The 14243-nt window shown below is 48.6% G+C and overlaps 1 pseudogene; it reads right to left on the bottom strand.

The window, feature by feature from the left end:
* Window positions 1–13546: 13546 nt before the first annotated feature.
* Window positions 13547–13721, bottom strand: LOC127585739 (uncharacterized; annotated as a pseudogene).
* Window positions 13722–14243: the final 522 nt, after the last annotated feature.

Below are 14243 nucleotides of genomic sequence, written 5' to 3'. Positions count from 1 at the left end.
TTCCAAAGTGGACCTCGTTAGGGGATACCACCAAATCCCGGTCCATCCGGATGACGTCCCCAAAACTGCGATTATCACCCCATTCGGCCTGTTCGAATTCCTTTGGATGCTGTTCGGCCTTAAGAACGCCGCGCAGACCTTCCAGCGGCTGATGGTCGCGGTAGGCCGAGACCTGGACTTCGTGTTCATTTACTTGGACGACATACTGATCGCCAGCCGTAACCGCCAGGAACACCTTTCCCACCTCCGCCAGCTGTATTCCCGCCTCCGCGATTTCGGCCTCACGATTAACCCGTCCAAATGCCAATTCGGACTTGACTCTATCGATTTCCTCGGCCACAAAATCACCAGCGACGGGGCAACACCCCTACCCGCCAAGGTGGATGCTATCCGCCATTTTGCCCGCCCCGACACAGTCAAAGGCCTACAGGAATTTCTTGGGATGGTCAACTTTTACCATCGTTTCATCCCTGCAGCAGCCCATATCATGCGCCCTCTGTTCTCGCTGCTGGCTGGTAAGGGCAAGGACATCATCTGGACTGACGAGGCTGCGGCTGCTTTCGTTAAGGCCAAAGACGCCCTGGCAGATGCCACGATGTTGGTACACCCCAGGACTGACGTCCCGACTGCCCTCACGGTAGACGCGTCCAACACCGTGGTGGGTGGGGTACTGGAACAGCTACTCGAAGGCCGCTGGCAACCCTTGGCATTTTTCAGCAAACACCTTAGACCGCCCGAACTGAAGTACAGCGCTTTTGATCAGGAACTTCTAGCGCTGTATCTGGCGGTCCGGCATTTCCGATACTTTCTAGAAGGCAGGCCTTTCACCGCTTTCGCTGATCATAAGCCTCTGTCCTTTGTCTTCTCCAAAGTCTCCGATCCCTGGTCAGCTCGTCAGCAGAGACAATTATCCTACATTTCCGAGTTCACAACTGACGTCCAACATGTCTCCGGAAAGGATAATGTTGTTGCTGATGCACTTTCCAGACCAACCATCCACAACCTATCCTTGGGTGTCGACTACATGGCCCTGGCTGATGCACAGCAAGCCGACGACGAACTGCCCAGCTACAGAACCGCAGTCTCGGGTCTACAGCTCCGAGATTTCTTGGTTGGTCCAGGTCAGCGGACCCTACTTTGCAACGTTGCGACTGGTCAGCCCCGCCCTATAGTCCCTGCAGCCTGGCGGAGATGCGTTTTTGACTCGGTACATGGGTTGGCGCACCCGTCCATCAGATCTACTGTCCGACTGGTCGCCAGCAAGTTTGTCTGGCATGGCCTGCGCAAACAGGTCAGTGAGTGGGCCAGGACTTGTCCGCACTGCCAGACGTCAAAAATCCAGCGACACACCAAGGTCCCACCACAGCAGTTCGAGCCTACCCGTAGGAGGTTCGACCACATACACGTCGACCTCGTGGACCCTCTGCCGGTTTCAAGAGGAGCCCAGTACCTCCTTACCATCGTGGACCGGTTCACGAAGTGGCCTGAGGCAACCCCCCTGACTGACATCACAACTGAATCCTGCGCCCGAGCGCTGCTCACAACTTGGGTCTCACGTTTTGGCGTTCCAGCCCACATCACTTCAGACAGGCACCCAATTCACTTCCAGTCTCTGGGCTGCATTAGCGAACCTGCTAGGGACGCAGCTGCACACCACCACGGCCTACCATCCTCAATCAAACGGGTTGGTGGAACGTTTTCACTGCCATCTAAAATCGGCCTTGATGGCCCGCTTGAAGGGTCCTAACTGGGTTGACGAGCTGCCTTGGGTCCTGCTCGGCATACGCACTGCCCCCAAAGAAGACCTCCGCACTTCGTCAGCTGAGCTTGTGTACGGGGCGCCACTAGTTGTCCCCGGGGATTTCATACCTGCCCTTCGGGACCAAGGGGAACAACCCCCAGCAGTCCTACAAAGACTGCGCGAGAACCCGATTCCCACCTCATGGCATGGTCAAGCCCCATCCTGCCAGCCCAAGGAACTACGGGACTGTAAGTTTGTTTTCGTTCGCAGGGGCACACCTCGGGTGCCATTGCAACGACCATATGAGGGACCGTTCCGAGTCATACGGAATAACGGATCCACTTTTATTTTGGACATTGGAGGCAGGGAACAGGTTTTCACGGCGGACCGCCTCAAACCGGCCCATTTGGATCTGCAACAGCCTGTCGAGGTTGCCACGCCGCGACACAGAGGCCGCCCCCCTAAGCGACAGCTGGCACAGCCCACGGACCTTGGGGACTGTCTCGCCGGTTCTGGGCCGGGGGGGGGGGGGGGGGGGGGTTTGAGTGGCGACTCTCCGTCTAGTCGGGGGAACCGGCTCGGCAGTTGGGTCGCGCGGTTTCGGAGCGACGAGGCCCAAGGTGGCGGCGGGCCTCGTCTTTCCGAGCGACGGGGAGAACCCGCGCGCGGGAAAGTCCTGATGACGTAGGACTTACGTCATTGCAGGTTTTTTGGGCGGGAGTTTTCTCCCTTAAAGGGCCCGCGCAAGGCGGGAAAATAAACCAGTTCTGTTTGGCAATCCTCCGAGTGAGTCTTGTTTTATTCCGCGGTAGCAACCGCTACATATCTGATATTAATTGCCCAGTATTATAATCTAAGGTTAGGCAAAGCCATGCCACCATCCTTTTTTAATTTTTGTAAATATTTCTTACTTAACCTTCGGTTTTATTCTGCCATATATATGGAAGAATTTTAGAATAAATAGTGTCAAATAAAGATTTCAGGATGAAAGTTGGAATCGCCTGAAATATGTATAAAAATTTTGGTAAAATAATTCATCTTCACCACATTAATTCAGCCGATCAATGATAAAGGTAGTGGGGACCATTTCATAAATAATAGTTTAACGTGATCAATTAAAGGTAACAAGTTAGCTTTAAACAGGTCCTTATGCTTCTTGGTAATTTTAACACCCAAATATGTAAAATGGTCTGTTACTAATCTAAATGGTAATTGTCTATAAATTGGGGTTTGCATATTTAATGGAAAAAGTTCACTCTTATTAAGATTTAATCTATAACCAGAAAAAACACTAAACTGAGCAAGCAGTGATAATACTGCGGGGATAGATTCCTCCGGGTTAGAAATATAAAGTAAGAGGTCATCTGCATGTAGAGATACCTTGTGAATCCCTTGTCCATGAGTGATACCAAATATATTAAATGAATCCCAAAGGGCAATTGCCAAGGGTTCCAATCAATATCAAATAATAGAGGGCAACCCTGTCTAGTACCTCGTTAAAGCCTGAACAGAGGGGATCTCTGATTATTAGTAAGTATTGAAGCCATAGGTGTGTGATAAATCAATTTGATCACAAATGTAAAATTGGGACTAAAATTTCTCAAGTGTATTAAATAAATATTCCCATTCGGCTATATCAAACGCCTTTTCAGCATCTAATGAAAGAACACGTTCTGGAATTTTAGATGAGGGGGTATATGTAATATTCATTAACTTCCTAATGTTAAAATGCAAATAAGGATTCTGGATAAATCCTGTCTGGTCATCAGCAATAATTTGTGGAAGAACCTTCTCCAATCTAGAAGCCAATATTTTGGCAAATACTTTGGAATCCACATTTAATAAAGAAATGGGTCTATAAGATGCACATTCAGTGGGATCTTCATCCTTTTTAAGAATTAAAGAGATAGTAGCTTCATAAAAAGATTGTGGTAATTTATCCACTGATAGGGCATCTTTAAAGTTTTTTCCTAACCAGGGAGAAAGAAGATCAGAAAAAGTTTTAAAACATTGGACTGTATATCCATTAGGACCAGGTGTTTTCCAGAATTCATTGGAAAAAATTGCCTTCTTTATTTCTTCCTCCAAAATGGGTGCATCTAATATTGAACGTTCATTACGTGATAATTTCAGAGTCTTCAGTTCCCTTAAAAATTCATGCATTAATGTAGAATCCTCAGGGAATTCTGATTGGTATAAAGTATCAAATTCTTGAAAAGATTGATTAATTTGTTCATGGTCCACTATAGTTACCATCTGGTTTTGAATTTTAATAATCTGACATTTAGTTGAAGCAGCTTTCAATTGATTGGCCAGCAATCTACCAGATTTGTCACCATGAATATAAAACTGACTTCTGGTTTTGAGTAATTGATTTTTCGATTGGAGATGTTAATAGTAAACTATATTGTAATTGAAGTTCTGTTCTCTTTTTATAGAGCTCCAAATTAGGAGCATTAGAATATTTTAAAAAACCCATTTCCTTAATCTTATCAGTCAATATACGTATTTCATTATTAGTTCATTTTTTCAATCCAGCAGAATATGAAATAATTTGACCGCAGATATGCTTTAAAAGTATCCCCTATTATCTCACTGGAGATTTATTTAGTAAAATTAATTAAAAGGAAATGAAATCTGTTATCCAATAAATTGAAGAAAGTCTAAATCTTGAAGTAGAGAAGGATTGAATCGCAGTTGTCTAACGCTAGAGGGTACATCTGCTAATTGATAATTTCAAGGGGGCATGATCAGAAATGGCAATTGTATGTTTACAGTCAATAATAAATGGAGCTAATCTAGCATCGGTAAAAGAAAATCGATCCTCGTAATTATGATAAACATGAGAAAAGAATAAATTCTTTATATGGGTGTAGAAATCTCCAACCATCTAAAATTCCTGAATCGACTAAAAAGGAATAAAGACAGCGGATTTGTTGGGAAGTGCAGGATTCGACACAGATTTATCCATCAGTGGATTTAAACAACAGTTGAACTCTTCACCCATAATCAAAGTATATTCGTTTAAATTAGGAAAAGATGCAAATAAATGTTTGAAAATTTCAGGATGATCAACATTAGGTGCAAAGGTATTAACCATAACAACTTTATTATTATGAAGTAAGCCAATAATTAATAAAAATCTACCATTTGGGTCTGAAATTATGATGAACAAATGAAACTGGGGAGTCTATAAAAATAGAGACTCCTTTCACCTTTACTTGTGAATTAGAATGAAACTGTTGACCCCTCCAAAATCTAAAAAAGCGTTGATTATCTTGTCTCCTCACAAGTCTCTTGGGCGAAGATAATCTGCCTTCAGTCTATGAAAAACTTTAAAGATCTTGTTGCGCTTAATTGGATTATTTAAACCGTTCGTATTCCAGGAAACAAAATTAATCATCTTATCCATTTTAATAGACTAAAATCATATGGCATGTAAAGGGTTAACCTTACTGTACAGGAGGCTCATTAACAGGAAGAGGAAAAAGAGTTCAAAGAGGAGCTGGACATGACGAGAATTCAGACATTTGTAGTTCATCAGTCCAGAGGAAAAAACTAACCTAAAAGTAACCCCACCCCCTACTCAAAAGCTCAAAAACTGGCCAATAGGCAGCCAGAAAGCCATCTACTAATTTGAATACCCCCACTGGTGGCAAATCTCCAAAACTGAAGAGAATAAACCGCCTTTTGTAGTCAAAACAAAGTAGCAAACAAAAAACCAAAACAAATTTACTGAACTATAAGCAAACTTCAGAAAATTTAAACAAAAGCAGGATATTAACAGTAACCATTTAAAAATAGTTTTATGATTGTTTCCAAGAAAAAAAATCACTTTGTCATGTTCTTGTTTATTATTAAAACAGCTTTAAAAGAAATGATTAAACTAAAAGAGATAGTAGAAAAAGGAAAAGAATCATTAAGTATGATAGGTGTCCGTGTTCCAGGACCAAGCAGGAGAATGTTAACAGAAAGAGAAAAATCTCCAAAATTGGGAAGAGTCAAATCTGAAAGTTAATCATTACATAATAGATCAAATAAGTATTAATCAAGGAAAACACGTTCCTTAACCCTCTAAAATTGAAGGCTAGTCATGAGAAAATTTTCAGTGTCCTTGACGGAGTTAAACCATTTACGAGATTTACCGGGTAATATAATTCTCAGCCGTGCTGGAAATAATGCTGGATGGTAATTGCTTTGATAGAGACGCGACATAACTGGTTTGTAACTCAGTCTCTTTCGTAACTTCTGGGGTATGATCTTCAATCAAAGGAAACTTCCACTGTTTGTATTGAATCATCCCACAACTACGAGCAATTTGTATCAAATATTCTTTTGTAGCCGAATGCGACATGGAAGAACGACACGGAGGCAGAGAATGCCAAACTCAGAATCTTTACTCCGACAAAAGCACGCCAAACTCTCTACCCAAGCACCCAGGCAACCTGCCCGTGATGTCAGAACGTTCCTTCAAGATTCACTGTCATCTGAGCATTTACATACACAAAAAACAAAATACTGTTTCCTCACCAGCTCATATCAGTGCAACAAAAAAGTGATAAATCTCAAATAGTTGTTTTAGAAATGTTTTTTTATAAACTAAACATATCAGCACCACATGTTCGTATCTGTTAAAGTGTGTTTGTGTATTAATAACTGCTTATTCAGTTCGAGATGAAGTTCAACGTATCAGGTAACTATCAAACTTCCTGTATTGATGTGGGTCTGTACGTGTGTGTGGAGGGAGAGCTTGTCGGTGGAAGGGGAAGGGGACACAGTCCATTTATGATCCTGACTGCTTGTGGGGAAAAAGCTGTTCAGCATCCTACTAGATCTAGAGCAGATGCTCCTATATCTCTTCCCCAACAGCAGGAGGGATAACAGGTCATGAGAAGGGTGATGGAAGTCCTTAATGATGGCTGTAGCTCTGAACACAGTGTTGCTGATAGATCTCCATCAGAAAAGAGGGGAGAGGGGCACCAATGATCCTGCCAGCTGTCTTCACCATCCTATTGAGCTGCTGTTGTTCGTAGGCCTTGCAGCTACCAAACCAGGAGGTGAGGCAGTAGGTCAGGATGCTTTCAGTGGTGCTCCTATAAAAAGGGGTGAGCTGTGGAATAGGGAGGGCTGCCTTTCTGAGTCTCCAGAGGGGGTGAAGCCGCTGCTGGGCTTTAGTGATGGCTGCAGTGTTAATAGTGGAGGTCAGATCATCTGCTGGGTGAACCCCCAGGAACAATGTTGCTGACCTTCGCCACAGCAGTACCATCAATAGTCAGTGATGTATGATCAGGCTTGCCAGCCCTCCTGAAATCAATCATCATCTCCTTTGTTTTGTCCACATTGAGGGAGAGATTGTGGAATCTGCACCACGCTGTTAGCTGCTCCACCTCCATCCTATATGCAGACTCGTCACTGACGAGACCCACCACTGTTGTGTCATCAGTGAACAATGATGTAGTCGGCGCTGAATCCAGCAATGTAGTCATGTGTGAGCAGGCTAAACAGTAAAGGGCTCAGGACGCAGCCTTGAGGTGAGCCTGTGCTCACTGAGATGGTTCCTGATGCACGACTGCCAACTCTAACTATCTGCTGCCGTTGCGTCAGGAAATTGAGGACCCAATTGCAAATGCCAGTCCATCTCTAACAGCCTCCTTGAAGGTCCACCTTAAACGGGTAGTTCAAAATGCACTTCTGCACATGTGCCCATGGCCACCCCCCCCCCCCCCCAAGAAACATCCACCGGGGGAGTAGAGTCCCCAGTCTGTGTGGCTTGCTTGGGTGCCTGGCCACACTGGCTGCTCAATGTCCAGGGGCGCCGGCTTGAGGTAGTCCACTGTAAAAGTCTCTTCCTGGCCATCCACCTCCACAACACACACAGATCCATTGTGCCACATCACTTTGAAGGGTCCTTTGTACAGCCACTGTAGAGGTGACGTGCATGCCCCTGCGAATAAAAACATAACAGTCCCAGAGGTCTTTAGGGGTGAAGGCTGGTGTGGGACCGTGCCCGGAGTTCAGGACCAGTGCCAAGGTCCCTACCTTGTCCCACAGCCTCGTTAACACCTCTGCTGGAGTTTCTTCCGGACATTGGGCCCCTGGTCTGAACTCGCCCGGGACCGTCAGGGGAGTGCCGTAGACCATTTCCACTGAGGTGGTGCCCAGGCCTTCCTTGGGGGCTGTGTAGATGTCCAGTAAAACCCAGGGAAGCTCGTCTGTCCAGTTGGGGCCCGAAGCACGCCATCAAGGCTGACTTGAGATGCCAGTGGAACCGCTCGACCAAACTGTTGGACTGGGGATGGTACGCTGTGGTGTGATGCAGCTGGGTGCCCAGGAGCTGCACCAGTGCTGTCCACAAACCAGGCATGAACTGCGCTCCCCTGTCAGAGGTGACGTCCATAGGGAGGCCAAACCTGGCGATCCAGTTTCAATGAGTGCCCTGGCACAGCACTCAGTGGACATGTCTGCAAGCATTACAGTCATCTGGTGAACCTGTCTATCATGGTAAAGATATACCTGCTGCCCCGGGAGACCGGCATGGGGCCAATGATGTCCACGTGGATGTGTTGGATCCTCCTGTGCATTGGTTGGAACTGCTGGAGGGGAGCCTTCGTGTGCCACTGCACTTTGGCAGTCCGGCAGCGTATGCAGGTCCTGGCCCAGTGTCAGATGTGCTTGCGCAAACAGTGCCAGACGAAGCTGTCTGCTACGAGCTTGATGGATGCCCAGATGGGTGGGCCAGGTTGTGCAGTATGTCAAATACCTGGCGCCTCCATGGTACTATGGGTCAGGGTCTGCTGGTAGACACATCGCACAGGAGTTGAAGCGCTGGGGACGTCCTCCAACTGGAGTCCCAAAACGGCAGTGCGGTAAGCCAGAATCTTGGTGTCCGACTGTTGTGCTTCTGCCGTGTGATCTATTCCTGAGGATGATATGCCCGCTGAGTGGAGGCAGGGGCGAGACAGTGTTGGCGACGACATTGTTCTTCCTAGTGATGTGGCGGATGTCCATGGTGAAATCTGAAATAAAAGACAGGTGCCTTTGCTGCCAAGCTGACCATGGATCTGATACTTGGGCCAGTGAAAAAGTGAGGGGCTTGTGGTCTGTATAGACAGTGAACTCCCTTCCCTCGAGGAAATACCAGAAACGCTGGACAGCCAAGTAGAGTGCTCTGTTGAAAGTGCTGTACTTCACCTCTGGTGGCTGTAGGTGCCAGCTGAAGAAAGCAAGTGGTTGCCACTGGCCCTCGATGAGCTGCTCCAGGACTCCTCCAACAGCCACATCAGAAACATCAACTCTCGGGTGTACTAGGAGGGTCGCCTTTGCCAGTGCCTCCTTTGCCTGCTCGAATGCCTCTGCATCCCATGCCACCTCTTTGGCCTTGTTGGCCATCAGGCTGAACAAGCATCTCATGATGCATGCCACTGCTGGCATGAACCAATGATAAAAGTTGACCATCCCTATGAACTCCTGCAGGCCCTTGACCATGCTGGGCTTGGGGAACTGACAGATGGCCTGGCCCTTGTCCAGTAGGGGAACGTGCACCATGCTGGTTAACCCTGTGGCCCAAGAAGTCGATCTCCGTCAGCCCAAACTGGCACTTGCCAGGTTGATTGCCAGTCTGTGGTGGCTTAGGTATTGGCAGAGCTGGCACAAATGTACCATGTGTTCTTGGCGTGAACTGTTAGCCACCAGGATATCGTCCAAGTAAATGAAAACAAAATCCAGGCCGCGTCCCACCGAGTCCATGAGCCTTTGGAAAGCTTGGGCTGCATTCTTGAGACCGAATGGCATCCTTAGGAATTTGAACAAGCTGAACAGGGTGATAAGGGCTGTCTTGAGCAAGTCATGGGGGTGGACTGGGATCTGATGGTATCCCCTGACCAGGTCGATTTGAAGATGGTCGCTCTGTGCAGGTTCGCCGTGAAGTCCTGGATGTGGGGTACCAGTATCTGTCAGCAGTTGTGGCGTCGTTGAGTCTTCTGTAGTCCCCACAGGGCCTCCACCCTCCTGCAGACTTGGGCACCATGTACAGTGGGGATGCCCACAGGCTGAGCGGTGTACGATTCCCATCTCTTCCATCTTACAGAACTCCTCCTTGGCGAGGTGGAGCTTGTCGGGTGGGACATGCGAGCTCAGTTGTTCAGTGGCGGTCCTTGTGGGGATGTGGTGCTGCATGCCGTGCTTGGGGTCGGCTGTGGAGAACTGCAGGGTGATTATGGAGGAGAATTCTGCCAACACCCTGGCAAATTTGTTACCTGAGGGGATCACAGAATCCAGGTGGAGGGCCAGTAGCTTGGTTTCTCAGAGCTGGAAAGTCTTGGTGTGGACCAAATGCCGACCTTTCAGGTCAACCAGGAGGCAGTTGGCCCCGCAGGAAATCTGCCCCTAGTAGTAGCTGTGACACCGCTGCCAACGTGAAAGTCCAAGTGAAACAGCTGGGCCCAAAGCACAGTGGGATGGTTCGCGAGCCATAGTCCGAATACTGGTGCTGTTTGCAGCAGTGAGTTTGGGGTTGGGGGGTGGAGGAAGTATGCCGACTTTGGCCCCGGTGTCTACCAGGAAGGCCACCCAGAGTGTTGGTCCCAGAGGTACAGGAGGCTGTCTCAGTGGCCAGCTGTCGTAGCCATTAGCGACGGCTGGCCCCGGCATTTCCCAGGAAGGCACATGGTGGATGGCAATGGCATGTGCCCGAACCCCATCTTTGGTAATGGGAACACCATTGTTCCAAAGCTTCATCCTTCTCCCCCCGTGGGCCCCGATGGCTTCGATTGCAGGGCCTGGGCTTTGGGCCACGGCAGTCGTGGCTAGGCTGATGGAGGGTGCTACATGTTGTTTGCTCTGCCAAAGGATGTCTGCTTTAGCTGCGATCCCCCTTGGGTCACCGAAATTTTGACTTGAGGAGGCGGCGCGTGTCTGCCGACATTTGCTTGAGGAGCAACTGCTCAAATAATAGGCATAGCTTATGGCCATCCATGAGCACCAGCATATCGTTCATGAGCTTGGATGGAGTGCAGTCACCCAGACAGTCCACATGCAGGAGCCACGCAGCTCACTTGAGGCAGGAGAGTCTGAAGGTACAGATCAGGAGCCCCTTAATCTTAGTGTACCTGTCCTCTGTTGGTGGCTGGTGTAGGAAGCTGATAACCTGGCCTGCCGAGTCCTGGTCGAATGCACTGACCAGGAAATACTACTGTGTGGCATCAACTGTAATGTCTGTGGAACTGGGCCTCAGCCTGCTCAAACCAAATGTGGGGCTGAGTGGCCCAGAAAGTCGGGAGCTTCAGAGAGACCATGCTGTTTGAGTTGCTCGAACTCATGGCTGGTTGCTGAGTCTGTTTCAGATGCCATCTGGAACATCAGGGTCACTAAAATGTAGCTGAACACGACACACTACGGAAGAATGACAGAGGTAGAGAATGCTGAACGCAGAATCTTTACTCCAACAGACAAAAGCGCGCCAAACTCTCTCCCAAGCGCCCACACGACCCGCAGGGCGGACATATCAGAATGTTCCCAGAAGGTCTGCCCCAAATGGGTAGTTCAAAACATGCTTCTGTGCATGCACCTGTAGCTCCCGATGGCGGTTCGAGTCCTGCGTGTGCAGGCCACCACACTTTCATACTTAGGTAGTGAGATCTCAATATTACTGGCCGTGGTTTTTTCTCTGGCGAAGACTTTTGTCTTATTGCTTGATGAGCACTATCCAGAATAGGCTGAGCAGAAGACACTTCAGAGCCAAACACATCAACCAGAAGTTTAGAAAAGAATTCAGAGGTTGCCAGTTTCAGCATTTTCAGAAAATCTGATGATTCTTACATTCAGTCTCAGACTCTGACTCTAAATCAACAATCCTGTTTCTGCTGTTCCAGCCTTGTGTGGTTGTAATCAAATCTTTTTCAAGTGAGTTCACTCTGGAATATCTTTTTACCAACTTGACCCAGCTCATCAATTGCTGCTGTTTAGCATGTTCTTGAATGAGTGTATTTTGTCCATCTTCCATGTCCTTTAAAAGTTTCCAAATTGGCAAATCTTCGATCAAGCTTTTTATCCCAGTTTAGAAATAGCTTCCAAAGTAGGAAGAGGGTCTCCATTATTCTTGTCATGAGCTCCAGCTTTGGATCTGGTATTCATTTTGACAGTTAAAAATCAAAATTCATGTTGTAACAGTATTGTAAAAGTCTTAGAGTGGTGCGTGAAAGTTAAATGGAGCAGAGCCAATATACATCTCACTTCATGCAGCGCCACCAATAGACTTCGGCTGCTGGGATCCTGCTGTATTCCCCTCTAGTGCTGTGGGTCCTGGGGTGTGACCTATGGGGGTAGAGGGGGTCCCTCTCTGCACTCGTGTGTCAGCTCACAGTGTCTGCACCTGGGCCGGGGGAAGAGATAAAAAGAGGGGCTCTGAGGTGGACTCAGGTTCCGAGGAAAACGCAGTGGTGGAGGAGAACTCAGGGCCCTGCTGGGTCTCGGGTGGAGGGTCAGGAACCTCATGGTCCTAGGCCAGGCGGTCCTGAGCCAGGCTGCCCTGCCGGTGAGGTCTCAGTCCTTGGGGTGGTCCTGTGGGGCTCTGGCTGCCAGCTCACAGGATGGGTGGATGGGGCTGGGGGCAACTGTTTGGGTTGCCCCTTCATCTGGAGACAAGGGGAGGGGGGCCAGGCTTCAGGACAACGCTCCAGTCTGACCCAGCATTTTCATTCCACGGGTTGGTCCCAAAGCAGCGCAACTCCTGCAGGCTGGGCTACCGTATGGTCCTCCTGCCGGCAGATGACCAGGAGGATGCTGCCTGACTGGGTTGGGAGCTGTCAGAGAGCACACTGGGGGCAGTGTGTCCTCAGGATTTGGGTGGGACAGGGGCCTGGTTCTGCATGACACAGAAGCTGTCCCTGGAGGTCAAGGGTCCGTTTCCCTTGCTCTCCTGGGATGCGGGTTCCCTGTTCCAGGAAAGCGTGGGGGCTGCATCAGGAATGGTGTGGGATCGCCCACAGGAACCATCTGCCCCCCCTCAGCAGATCAGCCCATTGCTGTGGCCCAGACCTGGAGATTAAATCAAAAACACGTTTTTGCACCACCTCTGTTTCAGCCTGTTTTGGGCAGGCCTTGTAGAGATGGCCTGCTTCCCTGCACAGGTTGCAACATTTGCTCTCTTGACAGTCCTTTGTCTGGTGACCTTCCTGCTTGCAGTTCTTGCAGATGACTGCGCTGCACTGGGCCGCCACGTGTCCGGGTTTGCTGCAGTTGCAACACACCCTGGGTTGTCCTGTGTACACCATGTATCCACGGTTCCCTCCAATGGCAAACACGGGGGGGGGGGGGGGGTGGCGGTGGATGATGGATCCAGTTGCGTCAACTCTCAGCTTGGTGCTTGCTGGTCCAAATGCCGAACAGGTCCTTGACATCGTAGTTTCCTGCTCCCTCTACATAATGAGCCAGGAAGGCAAGGACGTCCACCACGGGCACATGGGGGTTAAACATGTGCACCGTTACCACACGTTCCTTCTGGGTGGGGAGGGTGAAGAGAGGCTGCACCTTCAGCAGTGACGGCAGAGCTTCGTTCCCCTTCTCCCAAAAGTCCTGCATCAGCTTCTGCCATCCCACCGGGTGCTTGAAGGTAACAAAGTATCCGTTACCTGTGAAGTCCTGGAGGCAGGAGATGTCCTTCACCTCAAACTTTCAAGGTCCAGCAAGACCTTTCTGATGAAGAGATCCCTCGTGAAAGGGTTTCCTTCGCTGAGATCCTTCGCAGTCAGTCAGACCATGTTGCGGATCCGTCCTCCCAAGGTGCTCATTGCTGCCGCTATCCTGATGTGGTAGTTTGTTGAACAAAGGGGTTAGGAAGTCCACCTCTGTCAGCAGGTTCTCTCATCAGGCAGCTGCTTGATCACTAAGAGTCCTCGATGTCTTTCCTTCAATGTCGGTGTCTGTCGAGATCCACCACGAATCGATACTACACTTGATCTTAGCCAAAAGGCCGAGAAGCGATGCCTGCACTGCTTTGTGGCTGAACCTCTTTCAAGAATAACCTTCATACAGGGTTCGGCACAAGGGTCTGACTTTGCTGTAAAGCTAATCAGTTTGCAGTTAGAATTCCAGCCTGTTCACTGATTTGTTTATCTTGATAGCAGAGGCTTGGAAGCTTTTTTCTTTCTAGCAGCGATCAATTTTGTCCCAGTCTCTTCATTCACCCTTTGTTGCTGAGTTCTGGATCCCATCACTGCTGCAGAATCAGCCTTATTAATAGCCATATTGGCATTGACAGGACCACCCGTGGCTTTAAATTTAGGTAGTGAAACTCTTGGTGGCAGAGGTTTTAAATCTTGAAGTAGAGTTGTAGCTGGTCTTTAAACCCCAACTCTGAAGGGAGGTTTGGGGTTCTCAGGTTCTTTCAGTTTGAGTAATCTTTCCTCTTTGTAACATTGCAGCATCTCCAAATGCAAACGTTGTACTGACACTGAAGTTTTCTGCATTGCTGCGGCGGTTCCGGCCTCCTCAGCAGCTGCGGCAC

This window comes from Pristis pectinata, chromosome 33, assembly GCF_009764475.1.
Source record: "Pristis pectinata isolate sPriPec2 chromosome 33, sPriPec2.1.pri, whole genome shotgun sequence".
In the NCBI taxonomy this organism is placed as follows: Eukaryota; Metazoa; Chordata; class Chondrichthyes; order Rhinopristiformes; family Pristidae; genus Pristis; species Pristis pectinata.
The sequence above is the reverse complement of the archived record's forward strand: the minus strand, read 5'-3'. Positions and strand labels throughout refer to the sequence as shown.